General features: G+C 39.3%; 1 protein-coding gene across 1 annotated transcript in view; it reads left to right on the forward strand.

Moving 5' to 3' along the window:
• The window catches only part of LOC310896204 (uncharacterized protein), a 417164-nt gene that overhangs the window by 382581 nt on the left and 7445 nt on the right, over positions 1-27138 (forward strand). The window contains exons 8-12 of the mRNA XM_083828233.1: positions 6211-6353; positions 6470-6554; positions 12192-12259; positions 13223-13285; positions 20528-20704. The gene's annotated coding sequence lies outside the window, so the exon portion shown is untranslated. The remainder of the gene's footprint in view (positions 1-6210; positions 6354-6469; positions 6555-12191; positions 12260-13222; positions 13286-20527; positions 20705-27138) is intronic.

A 27138-nucleotide genomic window follows, 5' to 3' on the forward strand; every position in this document is an offset into this window, starting at 1 on the left:
TACTGATATATGTAATTGTATTTTGCTTTTGATCCTTGCCTTTAGTCATTGTCTGCAATGCTGTTTGGCTTATGCTCTAACCTATGAAGTAATAAGTTATCTTAATTTTGGGAAACCTTTGTAGATGGAGCAACATCCCATATATTTGTGTTGGAGCTCATAAGTACTGTGCCTACTTCTAACTTCTGCTGACACGCAGACATTGCCCTGATCTTTATAGTAAAAGTAACTCCTAATTATTCTGGTTGCTCTTGATAATCTGCAAATGTAATTTTGAATCTCTTCTTTGTCTTAGTGTTCCTGAGAGACAGCATAAAGGCACAGTTTTCTAACTGTCCTGAAGAACGGGAATTATAAGCCATTCCTACAGGCGTTCCTTCTGGATCAGGATCTAAATTAAGTATCTATGCTTTATATAACTTTCAAAATGCTTGGAACCCACCCTGGAGCTTTTTCAGAAAGCTTATATAGAATGCTGCTTCTAGATATACGTATCTTTTCTATTCGTAGATGGCAGATGGTCTTGGCTTATTCACAGGTTCTGTCCAATGCACCTGGAGTCTGATAGTGCTTGATAATCTCAGCAATCTGAATCACACCAGTGCGTAGTCATGAATTCTTGATAACATAGATGAAACCTCACATTGCTGATGAAACCTTTACTGCTTTTCTTAATCATAAGAAGTCTCTCACATCATTTCACTGAATGCTCTTGTAGACATACATTTGTTGTGCTTCTCTGGTATGGGTGTTGAGGCTATGCTTTTTTAAATACAGGGGAAAAATACCATGACAATGTAAGGGGAATAACATGAGATATCAATGAACTAAGGTAAATTAAGATTTAATGTTATGGCATATTAGTTATATTGTTCTTGTCTGCTAGAGCTACAGCTCTGAGTCCTTGAGGAAGGAAAGGTTTATTGAATTATTCTGTTGTATGACGTTGTTGTAATTGTACCTGCTGGTCTGGTGCTATGAAGTTCCTGATCTCCTTGATTGCTCTGATTTTTCATTGACTCTTAGTTTTCACTGGAAGTTCATCATCATCTTGCATGGGTGAAGCGTATGTTGCATCAAATGGAAATCTGGGTCTCATGTTCTTTCCAGGAGTCATGGTTAACGAACCTGCACCAAGACTTCCTGTAATTTGCGTACAGTACGTTTTGTTATGCCCTAACGTTCCTTGCAGTGAAATATGTTTGTCATACAGTCCTAAACATACAAATTGGCCCAGTCTTTCCAAGTAATTTGCATGCCAAAGAATTCAGTTATGGCTCTGAATGGGCCTAGGCCACAATTCTGTGAGACAGGCTTATTTAACAGAAATTCTACAGTGTTTGGCACATTGTATTTGCCAGGGTGAGGAATGAAATGCAGTCCTGGAAAGAGGATTGTCATGCAGATGACTCACTGCAATCAAACACTTTGAGAAAATATGGTCTCTAAATGTTATGTCTACACATAATTAACTGTACTTATTATAGGACCTATAGAAATACAGAAACTGTGAAGTTTAGGGAAGATTAAGTTAGGTTTTCAAATATATACCAGACTGCCCAGTGCTTGGTTTTTTGGGGGGGGGGGGGGGCGGGGAAAGGCAATTTCTTTGCCAAGTAAACTGAAACATGCTAAAATGCAAATGTTGATGTATTTCAACAAAGAAATTCAATCGCTGAATGCAAACTTTGTCTTCAAAAATTGAAATGTTGAAAACATCCAGCTTTCAAACTGAAAAGTAGGATCATATATACACAATCTTTATTTAATCAGCAGCTTTGACATTTTTATGTTAAAATTTTCTCCAGAAATTGTATTTTTCCCCCCTGCAATATGCCCAATTTACACACAGTATACTTAAATGCAAATAGACGCACTTAGAGTAGAGCTGACAGTTTTAGTTCCAGATGTGACTATATGCGTATATACATGTGCTATATATAATATGCATAGTAAATATTGATTTTTTTTTCCATTTTCATTACTAATGCCTTAAAATTGAACACAGTGTTTGAGTATACTTGTATAAGAATTGATATCACTAGAGACATGACTGCACGTGCTCTTTATCCGGAGGGCAGGACAAGGTTCAGTAATCAAACAAATTTCTGAATGAAAATATTATGATTTTCAGTGCAGTGGATGCATGATAAACAAAATCAAGCAGTGCCTTATGCTGATAGAGTAGGGCATACATTCCTTCTGTAAGCAGTTTGACTGTTTGTTAATGGCACAAGACAAAAGACTAAAGGGAGATGGACGTACTCTCTCTTTACAACGGGGTGGTTAACTGAGGGGCAAATCCTCTGCTGGACAACAGAAATAATGCCTTTATGAGGAGGTATTAGGAAACAATTTTTCTCTGCAAAAGCTAGTGTTTGTCATACAGAGTAGAGAAAACAGATTGAGTAGTCAGAAGATTAGTAACCTCAGGCTAATTGACACTACAAATCACAATCAGTTTAAACTCCAGGTCTTGGAAACGCTGTCTGAAAACTGGCACCAAGAGCCAGTGGTAGGCTGGCACTCTTCTTTTTCCTCATCAGAATGATGATACCTTCTATTGGCAACGTGGAGCTTGCTCTGTGACACTGGGCGTCCATGCGACAGGCAGAGAAGAGCCCAGGACAGCATGGTGCTGCTAGCCAGCCAGCGTGGCCCCGTGGGCACAAGGACAGCAAGAACATCCTTCTTCAGCTTGGTCAGGAGGGTGTTAGCACAGCACTGAGCCTAAGTTCACAGGGAGCCCCGCCAAGCACCTTTTGGCTCCATACTAGAGGAATGGTGTGCAGGAGCCAAGACAGGGAAGCCCTGAGGAAGAGCCATGGCCAAAACTGTAGAAATCACATCTAGGTCTGAATAGAGCACTTAACTGACCAAATTTGGATTGTCACCAATTGCTTCTATTTAATGAGACCCTGTGGAAACCAGGACCGTACTCTATAAACTTCAGAAAGGGGGCGCAGAACGTCTAGGTCGGTGCTTAACCAACTAGAGTAATCGGTTGTGTGCGAGACACTTTGGGGGATAGCTGCTTTTCAGTTCATGGAAAGAACAAGGTGTCGTTTCGTTTTTTTTAGGGTTGTAAGTTTGTAACTAATTTTTGTCTCTCTTTGCCAGTGTAACGGTTTGAATGTTAATTTAATTTTGCAGAATATCATTTATGTAAATGTAATTAGAAGGGAAACATGATCGGGAGATGCACAGCACCAAAGAAAATTTATTACTCCGAGGGGTATTGCTCTAATCATTCAACTGCAGTATTGAGTTTCCCCAGATTTAATCTAAAAGCAATAAATTACAAAAGGCTAATGTCCTGCCCAACAAAAAGCTGTCATGAACCCAAGTTTCTGTGGGGAAAAAATTCAACTTCATTTCAGCAACAGGCTCTCCTCGTTTACACATTCCTTTTATGATTCCAGTCAAGTCAAAGTAAAATGAATACAAATGTGAGAGTTCGAACACTTTCCCTGAATATGTATGTGTGTCTGTTGGTGATTGTAATAATCAGCAATCCCAAACACTGGGACTCCTCTATCTCTGGCAGAATTAGGAATGCGGTTCCGCAAAGATACAACTGCAAATTCTTCTCCCCACCTTAGCCTGACCCTGTGATTTAGAGGAAGGCAAACTTGAGTCTGATTAATTCCAGTGTCCATATGAAAGTCTGTTGCTAATAGACTGTAGTTTTTGTTCTCCTGCCGACAAAATGAATGAGAAGAAACTCTCCATGTGCCTGAGTGGTAGGGACTGCAACCTGTGTACTCCATGGAAAGCCCTGCCTGTGCGGGTAGTTGCCGTGTCGGTGGTGCTGGCCTGCATTTACTAAAGAGACGCTTTAGTAAAGGGGAATGAAAAACAAATGGATAATCAAATCAGATTGTGTGGTTACTTCTCGAAACCCAAACGTGAGTTTCCTTGGCAGTTCTGCTGTTCAAGGAGCATCTCTCCACTTGAAAAAAACCTACCGTGAAACTTTGTCAGCAAATAAACAACAGCTAGGCAAAATAAGAATGTGAAATGCCTGCCTAATATGTATGCTAAAACACTGTTAAGTGTTGGGGTTTTGCGGTGCAATTTAGAATGAAGGCTGATGCCAACATTACACTTCTGTAAGAAGGGGAGTAATTAGTACAGGAAATAGGTTTCTTATGTTTTATTTAGCCAAATTCATCTCTGGTTTAACTCTGCTGTAGCCTGGATTGCATTTGTTCTTATTTCCCAGTGTTCCTCTGCACAGTTCTTTCTAACATGACCTTTAATTCATTGTGATTGTCTTTTATTTTAGGTAAGGGCCATAGTTCCTCTGTCAATTTGTTAGCATCAATTATGTTGTAAGCCCGGGTTTCTTGGCTCGCAAGATGAAACCCGTCAGATTTGCAACAAGTTCTTACAAAGTGCAAATTGGCAGGTTTACAGATTCCCACAGCTGTGTATGGGACAAGGGGAGAAGTGCAGGGCTGCAGAGTCAAAGGCACAGAGAAACAGAACTGGGAGAGGAATGGGGATAAATGCAAGCAGCAGAGAAAAGCAACGTCAGTGTTAGAGGCAGGGGAGCAGGGGCTCAACATATGAGTTACTCGTGTCCTTGGGGAGGAAAAACTCTTCTTACAGGGCTGCTTCCACATGGCGGGTACTTTGCGTAGCAAAGTTTTTCTCAAGTTCTGTTTCATTTCAGCCAACCCAAAGATAAACTGAAAGGAGGAAAAAAGATAATAAATTCATAACAACATACATACTGCATCAGCTTTTGGTCTGCGGGGTTCTGGTGTAAAGCTGTTTTAGCTGCAATTTCCACCCACAGGCGTTTAGGGAGGTACAGATGTGTGCAACAGAACATAGGACAAATTACCATGGGTACACTTAATTAACTGTGAACACATACAGTTCTAATCACCTTGTACTCAATCAAATATGTAAGTACAGCCCAGATCATGACAACCTGAACAGTGTCAGGCCTCTACTGTGTGGCTGTATGGAGGGTCTCTCTCAGCTGAGCCTGGTTTCATGGCTTTTGGCATGCTAATCAGTAGAGAACACCAAAACCACAGAGCAGCGTTGGAAAAGGTCTTACCTTGGTGATCTGTGGTGTACACTGATTGAAAGGTGTAGTGCTAAGAGACCTAAGATGTATTTTTTCATTTCACAAGACGTAGTTGCTCTAGCTGTGAAATAATGCTTCGGATTTTTTATCCCTCCACTTTTTCTTTTTTTTTTTAACATAATGCACGAAGGGGAATCCTACATCATGGAAAATATTTTCTGCTCCAAATGAAGATGACTGTTCTAAAATTCCTTCAGATGCACACATGAAGATTTTATTAGTCAAAGAAGTCTTCCAAGATCATCATCATTTACTAGAATTCCTGTGTTACTCATTCCAATGAGATTTATAATTATAAACTGGTAATTAAAGAGAATTCACTATGTAATTCCATAGGAATTCCACTGTGATCTGACATTAATTAACAACCAATTATAAATTATAATATATCTGAAGAAAAACCACCAGTGTCTGTATTCCTTCCTTCAGTTACAATGAAATGTTAGAAGGAATTTTGCTTTCATGAGCCGAGCTGTGTTGCAGATTGATCGTTATTGCCGTGTGTTCTGGGTGTGTTTCCACAATGCAGCAACTACATGGATGGGCAGGTTCGACCTACTAAGGATGTGAAAGAATTTTTATCCTTGTCTCTCTTGTAAGAGGCATCTGTCTCACAGGATTCCAACCTTCTGTCTGTTGACAAGTGTGCACGCTTTAACGCTTAGATTTTATCTGACTTGTTATGTAAATTAGACCGATGTGATGCACTGCGTGTGTGCCTGATGCAAACTCTCTCTGTACCTTGAAAGTATATTTTCAAAAATTAAAGCCAAAAAGAGAAAAATAGTAACTGGCTCCAATGAGAATCTCTTTGGAACAGAGAAGACATGATACCAGGTTAAGGGTGTAAACATGATTCTGGCATTATTTGGCCATCTGCATTAAAGATCTGATATCTAATGGACTTTGTATTTCCCCAAAATCTGGCAGGTATAGTGCTATCTAGAGAAATATGTGTAATAAAATAACCTGGTACATGTGGATAATCGATACTAAAGCTACCTTTCTTTCTTTCTTTCTTTCTTTCTTTCTTTCTTTCTTTCTTTCTTTCTTTCTTTCTTTCTTTCTTTCTTTCTTTTTTGTGTTGTTTTGTTTTGTTTGGACAGCTCAGCTCAGTAATCACCGTTAAGGTGTTTAGGAAGTTTGAGGAAGTGGGATAATACGAAATTCCATAATGTGCAAAGCAATGTAGAGAACAAGACACATAAAAGAAGACAGCAGATTATTTTTGCATTGATGAAGTCATGAGGTAAGTTTTCAAAGCCTTGCCCTGCAGATTAATTTCCACCATTTCCATTAAACCTAATGAAAATCACGTGTGTTTCTGAGTATTTCTCACCATGCTTCTCCCTTGCCTCTTTGCAGTTCTTCCCTGGACCTTCCATATCTCCTTTGATCAAGCTTCCTAGACCTCTCCCCTGAAATGTGGCATCTGATCTGGTCAAAGTTAGTAAGTAATAGAGTGAAGTGTGGCCCTTGTGGTCACCTCTACACCCAGCTTTCATTATAAAGCATCACTGGCCTGAGCACGAAGTAATTCAGGAAAAGAACAGTGTGGCCTGTTTTAGTTGACTATATTAGAGTAACTTGCTGCTCTAAAACACATATGTCTGTAGCAGTAAGCTACCCTTCTCACGGGCTTTATAAACACAGTAGTGTGGCTGAACCAGATTCCAACGCATATGCTTCTATTGCTAGGGTCGGATGTGGTTTTTTTTGTGCGTGGTTTTTTGTTTCTTGCTTTGCTTTTTTTTTTTTTTTTTTTTTTTTCAGGAGAGTATTCTGCCTTTGATGGTATCTGAAATTACACTTATTCCTTGAATGAGAAGGTCCATTTTGGACCTGCTGCTGACTGTTCATGCAAAAGCACTGTCCTTGCAGTCCTTGATCTTTCTCTGAGTTAGTGTAGGTGCATGGATGTACCACTTTTTTCCCTCTGTTGTAATTTTCTGCCATTTTTACAGTATGTACCAGCACTGATCAACTGGAGCAATCTTCTTACTTAAACCCAAACAAATCTGCAATCCACTGACAGTCTTGACCAAGAGATAGGACTGCATGTTGCTTTCTTGTTAATGTGAACATACCTGTTCTCATATAAAATAGATATAGTTTCAGCTGGGAAATTCCTGTAAAAATCTCATCCTGTTATGTTGCATCTGATTTGTTATCAGAGCATCTCTGAATAGCTTTGCCAGTTAGCTGGAGATGTGTTACCGACAGCAAGGAAGAAAATGCAGCTTTGATGTATGCAAATACTATAAACTTACTGGATAAACTCAGCTTCAACAGTGAATCAGCCTAGCCCTGTTGGACCCAGAGAGTATACATAAACTAAACTTGCTGCTTTTACTTGTAACTATCCCTACAAGGGATTAAGCTTTTAAGATCTGGCTACATGCATTTCAGATACTAATATGCTCTTTTGGTTCTGTGCCTGAATAAGATTTAGTGGAATTTGGAGAGCAGCTGGACACTAAAGCTTTAGGAGATCCAGCGTCAAAGCAGGCCTCGTAGTAACCAACATCCTGTCAGCAGATCCAAATGTTCTATATTTAACCTACTATTAAAATTATGTTTTGTTATTTTTGTCTACCTTCAGCTAAAAAGTTTGGTTTCTGTAACATTAGAGAGCAAGGCAAGTTCAGTTAAGGCTATAAAATTTATCTCACTGCTTTCTTTTTAGCTTGCTGTTGATCTCATGGCAGCTGAAAGGGCAAATGGGAAAGATAGATATTATATTTCAAAGGGAAAGTTATGAAAGTCTAAACTGCTTCCAAAGTATATTTTACTCCTAATAATGAGAACTGGATGAACAGCGTTTAAAAAAATATGAACCTGCCCCAACTACATTGGTTCAGAACTAACTGATCTAATGCAGTTTTCCAAAGAATAATTGATATTATATAATCATAACTGGCAGTTTATGTCATGAAAGTGACACTTGACACTTTGCTGCTAACCAGTTTAACATCATCAATTAAAACATCACTTGTGTAATGACATTTTAGTAACCAGTTTAATACCATAAATTATGACATCACCTTCTTTTATGGCATCAGGGTTGAATACAAAGCTTTCTTTAGAAAAAAATAAAAAGGAAAAAAGGAGGAAACCTTAACATTGTCCCTCATTTTGTGCTCATAAAAGGTGCATATGTTCTAGCGCCCTAGTCACTGTCCTCACTGGGGGGAACTGAGAACTGCAAACAAGTGTGACATAAACAATTGAAAAGAATGTGCTTTGGTTTAGCATAGACAATCTCCCAGTAGACATTAGTGTCCTTTGTATAACACCAATGGAAAACATCCAGAAATGGAGAAGGAAGTATGGGTTTACTCATGGAACCTGATGAACTCAATTACAGTGCAGTAATACTGACTGAGATGTGGTGTGAAAGGTCAAGATTGTGTCGTTACCCACCACAGGGTGTTCTTTTTCTTCATGGTCAATGTCTTTAAAGTAATCCTTTCTATCTTATTCTTCACTGAATGGTCAAATTTTCGTGCTGGAATCTGGTACTTTACATCTCGGACCCTTGTTGACACTGGATTCCATTACGCTTGCTGGTGATTTGAGTCATGATTTGGCACATGGGTCCACCTATTTGTGCTGATTTTGCCTCGTGGAACCATATATGAGCTGCACATGAATTAAGTTTGGAGGACTCTCAATGAAAGAAAGGTCTCTATGAATGCATATCTTTATATGATTAACTAAGAGGACCCAAATACTCAAAGTATATTGTGTCTTTTCAGAGCTGGCTTTCTAAAGGTATATAAAATCAGCTTCCTTCTCTTCCTACCAAGGTCAATAAAACTGTTATCAGTGACCACAGCCACAAGCAGAACAAATCATAATTAAGCATTTTCAAAATTATTCCTGCATTTTTTTTCACTTGAAACTGAATCATTGCCGTATTAAGCTGTGCAGAACTCCATTGAGACTCTACCCTGAGATAGTGTCCAGTATGTCTTCTAATGCTTATGCAGAAACTTAACCTTGTACATGCAGACGGTCCCTGTGAATTCATGTGTTTCTCCTATGGCTTGGCTTCATATCAGGTCCTTGGTTTGCAAAGTGGGTAAAAGGGAGATAATCCTAGATAGGAAGTCAAACTCATATTTTAAAAACTGAGCAACTGTTGCTTATATACTGGGAGATAAGCATTTCCCTGAATAATATGCAGAGTAATTTCCCTTACTATGCAGAGTAATTCCCAGACTGTAAATCAAGGATATGACAAATGGGTGCCACATGCCATCTGGGCAACTGTTCTGTCCTTGATGAAGTGCCCCGTGTTCAAGAGATGTCCTAATACTGGTGAGAAGGTAGTAAGTCAGTATGTATGAAAACACTTCTTAAATTACAGACAAAATTTTAAGCAAATCCATGTAAATTGTCAGTGCATATCTTAGTGGTCTCCTGAGGATGCTATGAATTACCTACTCTCTTTTCTCAACATTTTTTCAAAAGTTTTTTTTCCTCCATGAATATTTATGTCGATGCCTCATTTGCTGACTGAATTTCCACTCTGCTGGAATTATGCTTCCCCATAGTGCACCCAGGAAAGGTGAGCCGTTAGAGGTGAGGAAAAGAGATTCCATGACCTTTAGGAAATAGCAAGTGGCACTAGATAAAACGTATTCTGTGAGGGGTTACTTATGGATTGGTTGGACATAATTACCAAAAAATTATTATCTCTCTGAAACAATTAACTTTTGGTAGATCAGACTCCAAATCTCCAGAAGCTCTGAACTTTTGCAAATGGGCTTTGCCTATTGCCACTCTTAGGCAATGAGTAATTCTTACAATAGGCATGGATGATAGATACCACATATTTCTAGTTATGAGTATGGACTTATTTACAGCTGGCATTTTTTTAAAGTAAGTTGTAAATGTAAAGGTGCTAGATTCAATGCTTATGAATGTGTTTCCTTGGTGATAAAGCTTTCACTAAGCACGTTATCTATCTGTGCTATCTTATATGCAGACAAGAGATGATTCACACTGTATGTTATAGGTCTTGTGCTTTAAAATTGAATCCTCTATTGACTTATGGCTGAGAAACATAGAAATCAAATCCACAGCTGGTTCTTCTTAAAAGTGAAGTTTTGGCAAAAGCAATGAAGGCTTTAATACATTACAAAAGTATGCATTTTTTAAAGTTGTTTCACTTCCTATTTTCTCTCTGCAAAACTCCCTGAAGTTAGGAGGGCTCTTGCGTTTCATCTTGCAGTTTCAGCAGAACATAGCCTTTATTTAGCATTCACCATTACTGCCTACTAAATGCAACGAGGATGTTAGCTCATGGGGGCACACAGATTAAATAAATAAACACATAGAGTGAAATCTCTGGCACAGCGCAAAAAAATTTCTAATGATGAAGCAGTTGTAGTCAGAAATCTCTTCAGTGGAAGAACAGAAGTGGTTTTGGAAAAGTTAAGGTGGGACAGAAAGAATCAGCAAAATCTTCCTTGTCCTGACAAATAATTTTTCTATCACAAGAGTGGGAAGTGCTGGTCCTGTTGAAGTCAAGGGGAGTTTTACAATTCTTTCCACTTAACCTTAATTTGTAAGTAAAATAAGGGAGAGTTGGCCTGTTGTATGCCTGTGGGTAGTCTGTTTTTGCTTTATTCTGGTCTTTGGTAAAAGGATGCTCTTGCTTGTCATCAGCTCTAGCACTCGGGAGCTTACAGTGGTTATAACACAGAAGAACAGGTAGGTGCAAAAGACGCAAAGTGAAAGCAGATCTGCTACCAGTGAGAAACTGCTGATGACAAAAGTGTCATCCCAGCACACATTACACATTAGGGTTCAAGAACTATAAATGGCATGGGGTTATGTGCATTAATTGCATCATAAAGTAGAGCAGCCCCAAAGGAGGTCTGGTCTCAGCTGTGCTATGACTGGGACAACCAATTAATGAGAGATCTTACAATCTCATTAGGCAGGACAGAAGTAGAGAGTATTAATCTCCCATTCTCTGTGTCTGAGACTTGAGCTCAAATATGCAGACTGTTTGCACAAACAATCCATGGAGCAGAGAGGAATGGATCTGACTTTTCCCAAGTCCTGCTTCCAGTTTCAGGGACTGACTTTTCTTCCTTTACTCTTTCCACTGGCATAAGCTCTGCAGTGCTCATCATTGTGCAGAAGTCATCAAAGACTTGTTTAGATTTGCTTTTCATCACTGAATCCAACTTCTGTTTCTAGGTTTTACGATTTTGACAGCTGCTGTGTCATACGATAAACTGTGAGCTGCTCTATTCCCAATGATCTCTTAATTTAAATTCATTCCATTACTCATTGCTGTCCTTGCACATACTAAACTGTCCTATGTGTTAAACTCTTAAGTACATTTTTTTTTGAGAATGTAATTGTTGGGGATTCAGAACCAGGTCAAGTCGCATGGTGTTTCTGAAGCAGAGTGGAGAGGGACATTCTACCTCATGAATGCAAGTCCTGTAGGACCGATTTGGAGAAATCTATTCATTGCTGGGTGGACATGAGTGGAAATGTAAGGTTCTTGGATGGATGTCAGCCACTGAGTGGACTAACACCCTGCAGATGGCTCAGTTAGAGGCCAAAGAGAGGAAGAAGATGCAGTGCCGTCTACAGTCTGTATTGCTGCTTTTGGATTTGGTGCCATTGTTGACTTAGCTTTATAACAGCTTCTGCTGGAGCTGGTGCCTAGATCCCACTTTTGGCGTTGTTTTGTCTTCTCTTTTATTGTTTTGTCCCAATGTGTCTTTGGAAATGTCAAGAAATGGAATAGGCTCCACTTTGTTGATAGTTCAGGGAACAGAAAGGTTTTCTACCCTCCAGCTCTTGATTGGCCTTGAAATTTGCGTTAATTAGTAGAATCATTAGATCCTCACTCCAATCACCCACTCTGTCTATTCTGCTTAAATATACTACCTCCAAACATAATAAATCTGAAAAAATGTGCGTATTATTTTTCTTTCTAAATCAAGTCCAAAAAAAATGAACCAGCAGCATAGTTCCACTATAGTAAATGTTGGTTTTGCTGCCTATTTTTTTCCCCTTGTTTCTTATTCCCCTTTGTTTTTCTGCACATCTCCAGGATACATAAACTCCCTGTCACTCTCAGAGCTCTTCCCAGCTATGCGGCTGCCTGTCAAGGAATACACGGTAAAATTCCTACCACTACCCATTCCTTATACTCAGCCAAGTGTTTGCCAGTATCTACAAATGTCATTTGCTTGCCTAGATTTTACCCATTCCATGAAGATGTTTGCAATTATGCAGGAAACAACACAAACCAAACCAGCTGTCCTCTAACTTGGGGAATTCCTGTAGAACAACTCCCATGGAAAATTCCTGCATCAGAACAATCAAATACAGGGAGATTTGGAAAACTTTGGTTTTACCTAAACTTTAGATGGATAATGCATGCAATTCCTAGAGAGCAGTACCCTTGGTGAAAACTGCCTGAGAGTGGAGTGAGGTGAAAATTACTATTTTTCCTATCCCACCCTTGTTCTAAGTATATTACTGAATAATACTACTAATAAGGGATAAAAAGACTTTGCAGCTTCCTGTTAGTAGTTCAAGATGGAACATCCTTGTGAGAGCAGGAAAATGAGTTTGAAGGAGGCAGGTCCCATCCCATTTTGCTTTGCCATGTTTAAAAATGTGTGAGAACTGAAATTTTATTGTCAGTACTTTCAATTTTGTCAATATTTTCTTATTTATACTTGATTGCAAAAATGATACATTTCTTAGCTAAATAAGTATTTTCATTAATATTATTTCCTACTTCTAAGCTGAAGCATTTTAGGAAAAGTTACAGACAAACAAAATAATAAAATAAAACAAGGTGACTTTTTTTTTCCTGCTGTAATGTTTCATAGTCACAGTTGACAATTTTAGTTTACTGACAGTAAAGTTGTTCAGTAAATACCCTTAATTTCTTTCCCAACCAGAGCCAAAGTCATCTTCCAAGCAAATTCCTGCTTACAATTATGATGTGATATTTCATACCTACAATATCTGTTTCTTAGAACCTAATTATGCGCTAGAGATTATGAACTAGTTACATTCAAGATTATAATCTATTTTTAAGGTTCTTCCTTGTCATTCCCCATTTTTCAGACCCACGGCAAGTATCTTCTAAGTGCACTGGAAACTGCACCAGACCCCAGAAGACAAACGCAGGTACACAGGTGTTGCAAATACCTGACCATCCCACTAACAAGTGGCTTTGCAAGGAGCATTGTGAACAACAGCTTTGACTTTAAAGGATGCTGCTGCTCTGGCACTGGTGGTGGTGTAAACAAGGGAACATTTTGTCATTATTTATAAATATCCGTTGGGCTTGCATGGCTTCTCAATGGTTGATGTATCAACCTTTCACTAAGTAAAAGATAGATAAGCTAATAGGTACATCAGTTAAACCAAGTCAAGCTTAAGTGTCCTGGATAATAAAGCTTTGCATAAATTCTATCTAATTTAAGCAATTTCAGAAAAAAAAAAAATGTATAACAGGTAGCCAATCTGGGATAAAAGTGTTTTTATTTCAGTACTTTGTTCCTCATAGCATCCTTCACAGACACTATAACATTATTTTAGTCTTTAGAAAAATATCTAACAACATGATTGTCTCACACCAGGCATGATCCCAGTGGAAATTAAAATTGCATGCATTTTCTCATCACTCTTTATTTAACAACTGGGAGACTTTTAATATTTGAAACTCAGCAAGAAAATTGTCTTGAAACATAGAGATTCCTTTGGGGTAATTTCACTTTTTTTTTCTGTGAACTTTAGCTGAGCAATTTTTTTTACAGTAATACAGATCTATGGATTGTATGAATGTTTAGAGGACTTTCTGTATGTGCTTCTCACCTGACATATAAAGAAAAGTAACAAAAACCATTCTAATAAAATCATTTCAGTTAGCTAGCCTTAGTAATAAAGATGCCTTGTTTCACTTTTTTTTCATAGTTCCTTTTAATCCTCATATCACTGGCTTTGCAAGTAAACATAGAAGTCACTGTATTCCTGTAGGAAAGGCAATACAATTGTGACACTTCTTGAATTTTCACAATAACATCAAACAAAAGGGTGAAAGAATAAACATAACTCTGCTATGAATATTTGGTGGCTAGAACGAGTGAAGGCAGGAAAAATACTTTAATACCAACTAAGATTACAACATCTTATCCAGAGCTATGTTTGTTGGAAAGAGCAAAAGTTGTTTCTAAGAACAGAAGACGTCAGAGAAAAATATACAGACTTCTGCTTTGTTTACATGGAGATCTTTGAAAAGCTTTTGCACTATTACTTTACCAGCTCACCCTAGGCTGAGACAGCAGGGTAGGATGGGCTAGGACAGAAAATAGCATTTTTGTATTGCTGACAAAAAGTGGGATGCTATCCCTGCTGTAATGTCAGTAAGGAGGCGTGTTTTGTTTTTTATTATAACTCTTAAATATATACATGGCCCCAGTGTTAATCAGTTAACAAACATTTTTCTTAGTGATGTTGAGGACACTGATTTTTTGTTTGTTTTCTCTGAGAGGACCTTTGGTGTGTCCAAGAAATCCAGCATTGATGGAACTTGGTAATGCGGTTAGCTTGACTTAGGCAGTAGTGCCCAGAAACTGATGGCTGGTTGGTATTCTCTACAAAATTATCTGTTTTTTTCCCTTCAACATCTAAAGGACAAATGTTTGCACTGCAAAAATACCATTCTAATAGGTTCTTGCAAGTGGTCGTAGAAAAGTGACAGTGGATTTAGTAGGGTTGATTGTATAAGCTGATTTCCATCAGAACCTTTTTCTTTTTGCCTGTAACCAACTCTCAGGAGATAGGCTTGTTAGCAAGGCACCATGGCTATTGCATAGCAGCTTCCTGTGTTCATTATAGCTTAGATCTGTTCTGCAGATTGAAGATGCAGAGGTCAATAAGCACCTTTTGGAAATACTCCATTCACATTCAGAGAATGTGGTTATCATACTCCCTTGCTTTGGGCTTTGTCACTTGCATTCATGTGTCCAGCAGAGTAACATCAACACTCCTGTCATATTGTGTGCACTCTTGATGTTTCCATCTTCAGCATTTCTGAGATCTGCCAGTCCCCATCAAGAATCTGGGGCTCTTCCCTCGAGTGTTTCTACCAGAGTGAAGCCAGCAATGTCCAAGGCCACTCTTTATGCAGAACTTTATACAGGAACTCTGATTAGTGCCACAGGTTCAAACCCAACTTATTTACGTGCTGGTATGATTGTACACTGAAATATATGCTTAGATATGTATTTCTTTGGATTTCACTCTTACTTTAATCCTTTATAGTGAATCTTAGTGATAGCATCTTTTTTTCCCACTAAATCTCTCACAGGATTTTTTTTTTTTTAGTGATTTTCCAACTAACAAAGGAACTCAGGTCTCTGAGTTGTTTCAGAAAAGAGACACTGGATCTACACCTCTGGCACAGCATCTGGGAAACCAGAGATAGGAGTTTGGTGTCCTCTTCTACACGTTAGTACCATGAAGTGTGTACAGATACACATGACTGTTTGCCATACCAGAGCATTTGTCATAAATTTCATTTCAGTGGCAAAAGGAGTACCTGGGGCTAAGTCTGTAAGAGAAGAGAAGTCACCAAAAACATTTATTTTCGGACAGTTCTGCCGATCACACAGCAGAAGACCTTAGGAATTTTCATGGTCCAAATGAACTTCAGATACTTGTGGAGTGTGGGTAGCCAGCAGCAGTGTGGTGTTGAAAGGAGTCCACAGAAAGTATTTTGCAAAACTCAAGGTTTGTCACCAAAACATCAGATCACTATCAGAACTCCTAAAAGGCCAGAAGCCTATTGTTCCATGTTTTTGTTTTTTTTTTTCCTCTGGAGAAACAGGTTCTCTGGACTATACTTATTCTTCCTTGTAGTTTCCAAAGATCCAGGAAGTATTTTACAGACCTTGAGATAAATGCAGGCATTTATTCCAGTCCAAAATACAGGATGCAGATCTGAAATGCAAATGTCATGGTTCTCTGTCCTAGAGATATCACCCCAACAGTCCTCACCTGCAGTTTCTAAAAGGAGCATGTTCTGGCAATGTTTTAGGTTATTTCTTTTAACAGACCATTTCCGATATAAAACCTTTTGATATCTTTAAGGGTTTTTCAAAGCTCCTTATAATGCTAATTGCATATGTGCAGGAGAAGGAAATTTATGCCTCTCCCTCCCTAGATAGCCTGATAAGAGCCCTAATGAGAAAAAATGCAGGAGACAAATATCTGTCGTCTTGCTTCAGGGCTATCCAAGTATCTCAGGGAAATGCTCCTAACTGAATGCTAAGAGTTCAGTACCCTGGTAGCGGGTGGAAAGAGCATGTTCCTGAAAAGGGAAGGCTTATAGGTAGGCTCAAGGTAGGCTCTGCTGCCCTTGAAATCATTATGCCAAGAATAGGGGCATTGAAGTTGTCAGAGTTACCTGCATGCAAGCCAAGTGCATCAGAAGGGCCAGTTTGGACCAGTAATTTTCAAAGGTTTCTGTAAAACCTCATACTGTTCAGCCCACACATTCGTATGTTCAAGAGGAACCTTTGGAGAAAGTTACTGCTGCAGTCTTTCCAGGCAGTGGGCTCTTTGCCAGTGGCTGATTTTGCATTCTAAACCTTGGCAATTGAGTTAAAATGTTTGAGGCTGGGGTTGTCTTTGTGCACAGCCTTGCACAGCAAACACTAACCTATGATCTGGTTATTATGTGCAGTGGTGTTGTGGAAGGCCAGATATCCATGTCAAAATTTAACTTTATTTCCTACTGAAAAGCCCTGTCATCACCTTGTCTAATCTTAGGCACTGAAAAGATTTGGTTTGTATCAGTCATGGGTGACTCTTTGGAGTGTACACAACTCTTACCAGATTATTTGCTGAGGCTGCCAGTCATTTCTGTTTGCAGACATCCTTAGTTACCCTTTTAAATGTTGCACCTCTCTTTATCATGGTCTTTCAACCCTACTGAAATCTTTGTGATCATTTCCTACAGCCTGTTTCTCCTGTATTACCATGACTGGTACAAGCATGTTAAAGATTCTCCCTTTTTTATTCCATCCAGAATATCAGTATTTTAGGAACAAACAGGTAAACTGATTGACAGAATCTGTTGGGCTGCAGAAGGCATTTTATTTCTTGTTCCCTTTGGTATTTTAACAAGGGCAATCAACTTAATTCCACATTCTCTTGTGAGATTTTGCCTTCTGGGTAAAGAACATCCTTTACCTCCCCTTCTCCCCCTTTTCCCAAACAATCTTCTGCTGTTCTGGGAAGATGGAATGTATAGGTGATATCCCTTTCAGAAAATACATCCATAATATATCACAAGTATTGTCATCATGATGTATTAATGTAATGCATCATCAGAGAGCTGTCAGGGTGAAGATTTATTACTCTAAAATAAGTTATGGTAAGTCACTGGGGAATGGGTTGACAGAATTTTTGTTTATTTTTCTAAATTAAGAACTTTTAGAGTAAGTTTAAAAATCTCTTACCTTCTTGAAGTAGTAGGGATGGGAGGGTCACAGAAAAAAAAAAATGACTTGAATCAAAAACACCAGAAGGACTCAGGAGGCCTCATAAGAATAAGAACTTAGTTTTTTCCCTCAGGTAGTTTCCAAAAGGTCTGGTGCAAAGTTAAAGTTTACAGCTTAGATGAGAGCTACGGTAGGCAGTCAAATTTGTTTTAATCAACCCAAAGTGGACTTTATTGCTTTTCCTTTAAAGGAAAGCAGAATACACAAAACATAAAGCCTTGGGCTAAAAAAGGCCCATTGGGCTAAAAATACTACAAAAGGCTATTCTCTCTGGCCAGGTGTATCCAGTGGACTTATCACAAATGTGATCCAAATCGAATGAAATCAGTGAGAATTTTTCATTAGGTTTCACAGACTTTGGATCTGGCTCCTTCCCTGCGTCATGTGGTGAAGCCAAGAAACTTGGCACATTTATAGCATTGTAACATAAAGCCATCTGTGTACAAGTACAAACTTTTCCTTATTGCCAAAGTGCTTAATGTAATTACAATCAGGCTTGCTTCTTCTCTGCTCACTTCATCCATATGCCGGGATGTATGAAAACTTGAACTGGTAAAGAATCCCACAGCATCTGAGTGTGCGTGCTGCTTACAGCAGCAGACATAGCTAACCTTGTAAATCTTGTGCCCTTCTGCATTTTAAGGAACACACATAGAGTTACTGACTGTCTGATGGGGAAACAGTCTGATAACAGAAATATGCCAGAAAGTTCAGCCTGGATTCCTTTCTTGCGAACTGTACAAGACACCTGAACCAGGAGCCCAGTTGCCCTCGCTCCTGATAAGTAGTCAGAAGTGTATCTGAGTGTGGATGCCTATGATAGAAGTTGCCTTCAGGAGGTGACTTTCACTTGTTGCTGGCTAGAGAATGGACATAATGCCCCTATTCACTTTGTTCACTGTCTAAAGGAGCTTGTGTTAATCCCGAGTGTCAGTTCCTCACATTGTCCCTGTCCATAAGCAGCTGCAAAGTAGTTGTTTCATTTTATGATTCACTCTGTGTTGACTTCAGGTATTTCCAAATGCAGTATCGTCCCACGGCATTTATTTTGCTACTTGCATTTCATATATAATGATATTTGCGTGTGGTTTCTTCAATATTGAATATAGTATTGGTCCATGTAAGTTAAATACTAAGGTTGTTCCCAGGTTAATGAGTGCACTGTGCTTACTGCTGACTGACTGAAAGGTGCTACACTGAACTTGACCCTACAGCCCACAGGCATGTACTTGACATTATCAGCAGGGATGGTATATTTGAAAGGAATATTAACAATAAAATTAAAAAAAAAAAATCTGCAGTGGATGCATTTGCAGGAGCAGGCAATAAGTTTTCAGGAAAAAAAATGCTGAAGGCAAAAGATGGTAATGCCAAAAAAAGGTCTACAGTTTTCACTTGCTGAAGGAAAATAATGATAAGCTGCTTAATTTTGGCCAATTTTAGGAAGACAGTTTAATTAATTACCTAAAATGTAGGTACAAAATGAGTGCCAAAGTTTTGCAGATTGCCTCAACCCAAAGTCTGTTGTAAACTGTGCTGCTATCAGTCTAGGAAAAATCTTTCCTCCTCCATAAACTTCAGAATAGTTTAATCATGTATAGTGACACAGATATGTTGGCTCAAGCCAATTTTATTTCGAGCTATTATCTGAGATGGGTATGTACAGATGCTTATAAAGCACCTGCACTTCGCAGATGCCAAATAACCTGTTTCTGCATACACGCCAAGCTTTCCTGGTTATTCAGAAGGCCGTGTAGGTACATATTCATGGCCTAGAGTGTCCGACTGTCCATGGGCACTACGTAGCCATCTCAAATTCAGCAGGGGTTTCCTTTTCTAAACTGGGCTGTAAGAAGGGCATGCTTTTTTTGTTACAACTAGTCAGAAGCGGTCTTAGCATGCACTCATTGTGATCAGCTGAAGTACTCAGTGGAAGAAGGTGGGCCTGGTCCTCTGAAGTGTCAGGCAGGTGAGCTGTTGGGATCACCGTATGGAGCATGGAGGTTGAGGGAAGATTTGCACTAGGATCTATAGTCTGGTGACAGTAGTTTCTTTCCTAATTATATGGTGCTAAAAGAAAGGACTTCTGACCCATGCCACAAGTGTTAAGAGGCAGATAAGTCTTTGATGTGAGGGTTTCTGTGGGAGGTAGTCACACGTGCTACAAACTGGAAGCTTAAGTGCTCGAGTTATATAGGGGTTGGAGTTATAAGGGGTTTGCCCAAACTCCTGTCCCCTGTGTGTTTCTGAGTAGAGTTTCAGCTAAATTTAGTATCTGTGGTGGTTCCTGCTCAGATCACCAGTCAAGACAATCTTAGGTCAGTAAGCTTGAAAGGAGATAAAATATCTTGGAAAGACCATATGAAATCTATCATGGCAAACCACTGATAACTCCACATCTTATTAGCTTCAATTAAGTATTTCCATGGGAAACTGTGGAACTGTTTAAAGTCATGATGACACATACACACACTTTGTTCCATCCAAGGAAATAATCTGTTTTCCAGATTTCCAAATAGCCAAGCTATTTTGTTATTGTTTTTTTTTTTCTTTTCCTCCTTTTAAAAGAAATAATTTATAAGAATTTATCTTGGGCTTGCTACAGATTTAAAAGGAGAAAAAAGGTTTCTTCTGTCCGACTTTTAAATTATATGCATGACCAAAGATAAATATGTTTTTTATTTATAACTGTGGATAGATGCCAAACAAAGCCTTTCATATGACGCACCGCTGCTGTAGTGGAGAAGTACTTAAAACAGTTCCAGTCAAGTTAGGCCCCAAGACTTTTCATGCAACTTCATGCAAAATGGCTAAGACCTTTCATTTATTTTTCTTCCTTTTCTTTTGAACATCTTCAAAGGTTACAAGTGCAACATGCTTAGAGGATGCCAGGCTTCTTCCTGTCGAGCTGAGATGGTCTGAAAACCACATTGAAACATGGGAAATTGCAGCTACCACAGATGGCAGATGAGGGGGTTTTTGCAGGCTGTAGATCTCTCCTGCCGCTCCCCTCGTGGCTGGTAACAGTTGGACGAAGGTAATGGACGGAGGCTGGCAAAGCCGAGAGTCAGTGTGCTGTTGTGAGACTGGGATGAATGGACTTTGACAATACTGCTGAATAGGAATACTTGTGGAGCTAATACAAACAATTTGTAATTGTCAGAGCTGAAAAGTAAAAACATGATTATAAACTCTGCATAGGATCAGCTTATGTCAGCTTTAAATGATTTAAAAGTCTAGTGTCTGGAGCTGCATCTTACTTGCCTGCAAAACTCCTTAAAGAAGACTTACATAACCATACAAGCATGTCTCTCCCTTCTTGTGTATTTATTGTGAAAACTAACCCTTTGTCTAGCTGACAGAAGACGTATTTTTAGGACAGATGTGAAACAAAGCCTTCTGGATACATCAGAAGATAGGGATTTTCTTGATTTAAATAGAAGAGACACTTGCTTGGTCACAGTAACTCTTTCAGAAAGTGCTGGTTATCCTTGTTTTATGCAGGAAGAGGCTCTGAATAGCTAGATGCTAATGCAGCCTACAGCACCTTGGTCAGCTGGTGGCTTTCTGCTGTGCCAGGCTTGGAAGCTCTTTCTGGGTGGAAGCGGCGCAAGTTTGTAAAAGATGCAAACTTTCCTGAGACAAGGGAAGGAGCATAAGAAAGCCTTTTCTGTTACCTAGAGCCTACCGTCATTATGCCTGACCTGAACTCATTATCCCTTGGTATCTGCAGCAGACGGTGACCTTTGATGGCACTGAACCACAGTATGTGAGGAGATGCGTTCCTGGTAATTTTGTCTCCCGAGTGCCAAATGTGGAAGCTTCCTCACTCCACGTCCAGGCTTCCTCTACACCAACACATGCACAAAAATTAAAATGCTACTAAATACTACTAAGCAACACTGTTTAGGTGCTAGGTTGCATTTCTGATATTGCTGCAAGTGCCTCTATCTTCCTATCACCTAGGAGTCTGGAGTAGGCTGGAAGCAACTAATTTACCATGTAATAAGATAGGATCCTGTTGACATAAGTCAAGGGCAAAACTATTAAGTCATTAGGTCTAATGTTGTAACATTCTGATACAAAGGCATGGCTTGGGCCTTTCAGATGTGCATCTGACCTTTGAGGATTAAGTTTCTTCGCAGTTTATTGTTAGTTCTGAAAATGTCTTTTTTTTCCCCTTCTGTTTCACATACATTGATCTTTGGCCCTGTGCTAGTACAGCTTGCATATCTGCTCCTGAAGTCCTGATTTGCTCCAGTTTCATCAGAGGAAGTAATGATAGAAAAGGTGTCATGTTCTTAATCCAGCAATGCTGAGAATGCATCACATTTTGCTTTTCTTAGCACTGCCCATATCATGGCTTGGCCCATGGGGTTGCAGGCAGAAAGGAGAAGAAATAGAAGTGGCTGTCAGGATTCTTGCACAAAGCAGAGAAAGTGAGGATTGCTCGAATCAATTTATCTAGGTGTCATTTAAATATATATAATATAAACCTGCCTTGCTCTAGCCCTGTGTTATTTTGGTAAAGCCAACTTTTTTTCAAATCTAACAGTTTTTCCAATTAGCCAGATGATAATTTCAAACATTGTACCCTCCGGCACAGCAGTAGGTTTGCACTTGTTCCAATTTCATTGCACAGGCAAGGGAAATGCAATTGGACTGTAGAACTTGCCTTGCTGTTGTGATTATCATCTCTTAAGATAGATTCACTTAATGTCAACTTCGTAGACCTGTTTAGCCCTGAAACTTTTGGCTTAATGCTTTCCATTTTATGAGTCAGTCTTTGAAATAAAGAGCCAAGAGATGTTCTCACTTGGAACAGGGCTAGGTTTTGTCTCCATTTACCATTGCTCTGAACGCTAACTGTTCTCCAGGTGAAATCAAGCAACAGGTAAGCCTTACATCCTTCTTATGTAATGAACCATTTTTCACTTACAAGACGCATGAAGAAACCATATCAATGGACACCCCAAGCTGTTGTGTTGTCTGAAACTTCTGACCAAAATTTCACAGACAGTATGTCATCGTTTCATAGAATCTTAGAATGGCTCAGGTTGGAAGGGACCTTAAAGACCATCTAGTTTCAACCCCCCTGTCGTAGGCAGGGACACCTCCCAGTAGGTCATATTGCCCACGGCCTCATCCAGCCTGGTCTTGAACACCTCCAAGGATGGGGCATCCGCAACCTCTCTAGGCATTTTAACAAGGAAAGCTCATTTTATGTGATATTCTGGCCAGTTATACAGGAATATATTCAATAATGTGGAGCATTCACCAGAACAAAATATCCAAGAATGTGTTAAATTACATTTGTAGGTTGTTTTTTAAGTCTATCTTGCGAAAGGTCTGTAATGCAATCGCTTTTAAGAATACATCTGAACCTATCTAAGCATATTTTACTTATGCATTTAGCTTGTCCTTTTGAACTATTGGGAAGGGTTCACTCTCTGAAGGAAGAATAGGCAGGCCATTCTTTAAAAAGAACAATTGGGAAGCAAGACATCCAATGAGATTATAGCAGTAAGCTGTGGAATGCTATATTTCATTAGGTTCTGTTTTATTTTTGCATTCCATGACTTTAAATACAGCGGTGATGGGGAAATGCTGTATTTCATGAGTTTTTGGTTTGTTTTATTTTTTCATTCAGTGACTTTAAATACAGTGGTGATGGGGAAAGGGAAGTTTTACTAAAAAAGATTGTGCTCTCAAGACTGCACATGCCAAGGTAGGTCTGGAACGGATGCTCATGGCTGAATTAATAAACTCTGACTGTCAATGTTTAGAACAAGAATTCTGACAGACCTTTCACCATGACAATACTAGTGGGAGTCACAGTAATATCATCTGCTGCTGAACATCGCTAGTGTGTGAGCACTGTTGTGCCAAAGGTTAATATGCCAGTTTTATTTCTTTCTCTCTACAACAATAATTTAAACGAGTTGCACACATAAGTGATGTTATATGCATAGGGTTTTGCATTAAGTTTGCTATGTCAGATTTGTTTATAAAAATCATATTTTGAACCACTTGCCCAGGGGCTCCGTTCTGGGGAGCTGCAAGCTGATTTCTTTTAAAGAGGCAGTTTTCATTTTCCATGAACTTTCAGTAGAGATTTTGGAGCTCTGAGCAGGGAGCTCAGTTTTAAAATTAGCACTTGCCCAGGTTTACAATTAGGTTTAATTACTTAGCAACAGAGAGTTTAATCTAGTTTTACATGTGTGCCACATGACCCTTTCCATACCTTACAGGGATTGGAAGGGCCCCCTGCCTCTCCTGGGGAAAATTGCTTTCCAACGTTTTGGAGACCATTTACAATGTTTTTGTTCCTATGCTGCAATGTTAACATTGCCCATAAACCTAATAGTTACACAGTAGTTAATAAGGGGCAGAAAGTTTTACAGTCTTTTCCGCAGTTGTTAAAATCCTGCTACTGTAATTTAGTCCTAGCCACACAAAGCCGATCAGTTGTTGTGAAAACTAAGAGGCGCTATATTGGTGTATTCTTGGAAACTGATGGAAAAGAGGACCTCTCCTGAGCATCTAGCTGAATGTAGTAAATTTGAGGATTATTTAAATTGCAATATAAACACTCAAGGGCTTGCCAGCAGTGTACCTTCAGGATGTGTGGCTTTTCTATAAGAGAAAATCATTTTGGATTTCTGTTAAGAACCAATTGCAATTAATGGCACTATCTGGCAAAGGATGGCTTGCCAAATTGCCCTTCAGTTACAGGAAAAAAGTTCCATTAATGGTCTTGCAAGCATATTTTTAGTCAGGCTTGACCAGAATCATTTTCTAGCTGTTTTCTATATTATATTAACCAAGGGCATTTCCAAGGTACTGGCAGTACTGCCCTCTCTGACATTATAAACCTTCAGAACATTTTCAGCCTTCTCCAGCTAGAAGACATGCTGCTATTTGTGACCACACCAATGGAAATGGGGTACTTCTCATTATGATTTCTAGAATCAAACCTGAACTGAAATGGACTCAAATGTATTTAGGTTTGGACTACAAGTACCTGTTGGGTCCACCCTTACTCCAGTTCCTTAACCAAATCACCGGGAAATAGGAAAGTCTGGAGCTGGGGCAGAGAAGGATTGGCAGACAAGACTCATTTTGAAAAGGAACAGTTCTTTACAAATTTATCTAAAAGAGAAGTTTCCGCAAGTCAACCTCAGCTGATAGATAAACAGTTACATTAAAATAATAATAATAATAAAAAAAATCATCTGTTGAACCATCTTTAATTTGGAATATTTTTCTCACAAGGTACCTGTTGTAGTAGTACATGGGAAACTCGCGTAGAGATTATTACATAGTAGTGAAGGGTTGTAGGGGAAAGGACTAAGAAAAAGCTCATTTGTTTCTAAATGAGAATACTACGAACACCATGAGCTGTTAAGCTCAGTGATATGTGCTATCTGAAAGGGCAGAGTTCAAATATTTGGCTACCATAACTCTGCTTCAGTGCTTAAGATGCTGTGATTTCCTTTAGATATAATCTTTCAGCTGTGTTGCCTGGAATTGCAGTGATACGTTTTGAGCTATCTGTAGCATTTTTTAAACGCCTTTTATATGAGATTAACAATGAATATTTTGCTATATACATGTTAACATTTTTCTCGCCCACCATGCCTGAGAAGGGAGCTATGGGCTATATCCCAAATGAACTTGGTGCTGCTGACACGTTAGGTATTGTACCCTCTGAAAATGGTATAGTTGATGGAGTAGAAACCTGTGGGCTCAGTGCTGAATTTAATGGGAGTTTTGAATGCAGGGAACAGATAGTTTAACAGTAACAAGTGAAGGGTGTGTTGTGTTTGTGGTGGGTGGACACTTCAATGAGGAGTCACCGTGAAGATGGACAAAGCTCCACGCTTCCTCCTATGTACGCTGTTCTGAAACATTACCCAAATACAGCACAATTACATTGCCACCATGCTATAATAGAAGTCCAAAAAGGATATGGTACTATTCACTCCATAATTTCTGACCCATTGCATGATTACACTCCTGGATTCATGCTGAAGCACATCCATGGGAGTACCCACGTAATTATCTGTCTAAAAATATAGTGCTGCCGTTTCTGGGTTGGTTTCTGAAGAGTGCTTGCCGAAAACTTTATCAAGATGCTTAATACACTGTTCTGTGCTCTTCTTGGGCTGGACTGTTAAGGGGCAAATGAAGGCAGCATTGCAGTGGCTGCAAAGCCTTCCAGCTCCGGCACACTGTAAGTGCTCTAGAAGTGGTTCTGCACTGTGTGTCAGAAATTCCCATAGCTGGCAGGCTTGATACCAATGGGGCAGGAAGCAGAAGCAGCTCTCTGTGCCTGTCCTTTGCCACGCAACCTGGCTTCCTCGCTCCGTGGAGCTCAGCACACCTGGTCTGGTGCCAAATGTTTTCTGCTTTACGAGGGGGTAGGCCAGAAAATTCCCTGTGTTGTCCTGAACAAGCTGTGAGGGGAACTCACAAGAGGGGGAACTCCTTTCCCCGCTATGCTCCTGACACTCCCAACAACTGTATACAACCCTTTGGCATAGGTTCACCCCGAAGGTACAGTTCGGCTCAGCACTGGGGCTGCTTCTGTCAAGAAGTCAAGCATTGCTCTGCAAAACAAACTTGTCTTCATGCGGTAAGTTTGTTCTCCTACGCCTTGATCCAAAACCCACTGAAATCAACAATGTTTTGAAGTCAATTTCCAGTGATTTCCACGGTCTGGAGATTAGATTTCACTGCCATTTCAACCTTGGATCTCAAAAATTCCTGACCGCCTCACTCTGCCTCTTTTTTTCCCTACTGTGGGAAAATAAGCACTATTTAACATGACGCTATTTAACTGAGCACCGTGCATGGAAACTGGAGCCCTATTGTTAGCCCCATTTCACAGACGAGGAAGCTGTATCTAAATTGATACCTTAAAATTGCGGCAAAACTGAGAATAGAATCCAAATTTCATTCGGTAGATACCCAGCTTTTATGGACTTTGAACAAAGATATCACAGTATAAGAAAATACTTTAGCATGTTTTTCATTTGCAAATATTTCCAGATATCTTGCCTTATCCTTTGTATCTTGCAAGTGTAGCAGTGGACCGGGAATACTTCATGTTCCTTTAACCATTGCATTACTTTTCTTTCCTTTTCTCAGTTATAGTCATTAACAGCTTGTGAGTAAATCAAATTTCAGTAAAAATATAGGCAGTTGGGCATTTCTGTTTTTGTGCTGATTGGGGTAGAAAGCTGTAGGAAAAATGCACTGATATTTTCAAACCACAGCGGAGTTTGTGGGTTTTTGTTTGTTTGTTTGTTTTCTGGAAAAAAAAAAAAACTGACCTGGCTTATGAGCCTCACCACTCTTAACTTTGACAAGAACTAGGCTCCTTAGAAAGAGACAGAAACCCTTCTAAAATTTTCCATTACCGAGGAGGTATACTTAGTTCAGCCAGCAGTAAGGCAAGGCTGTTGG

This window comes from Anser anser, assembly GCF_964211835.1.
Source record: "Anser anser genome assembly, chromosome: 3".
In the NCBI taxonomy this organism is placed as follows: domain Eukaryota; kingdom Metazoa; phylum Chordata; class Aves; order Anseriformes; family Anatidae; genus Anser; species Anser anser.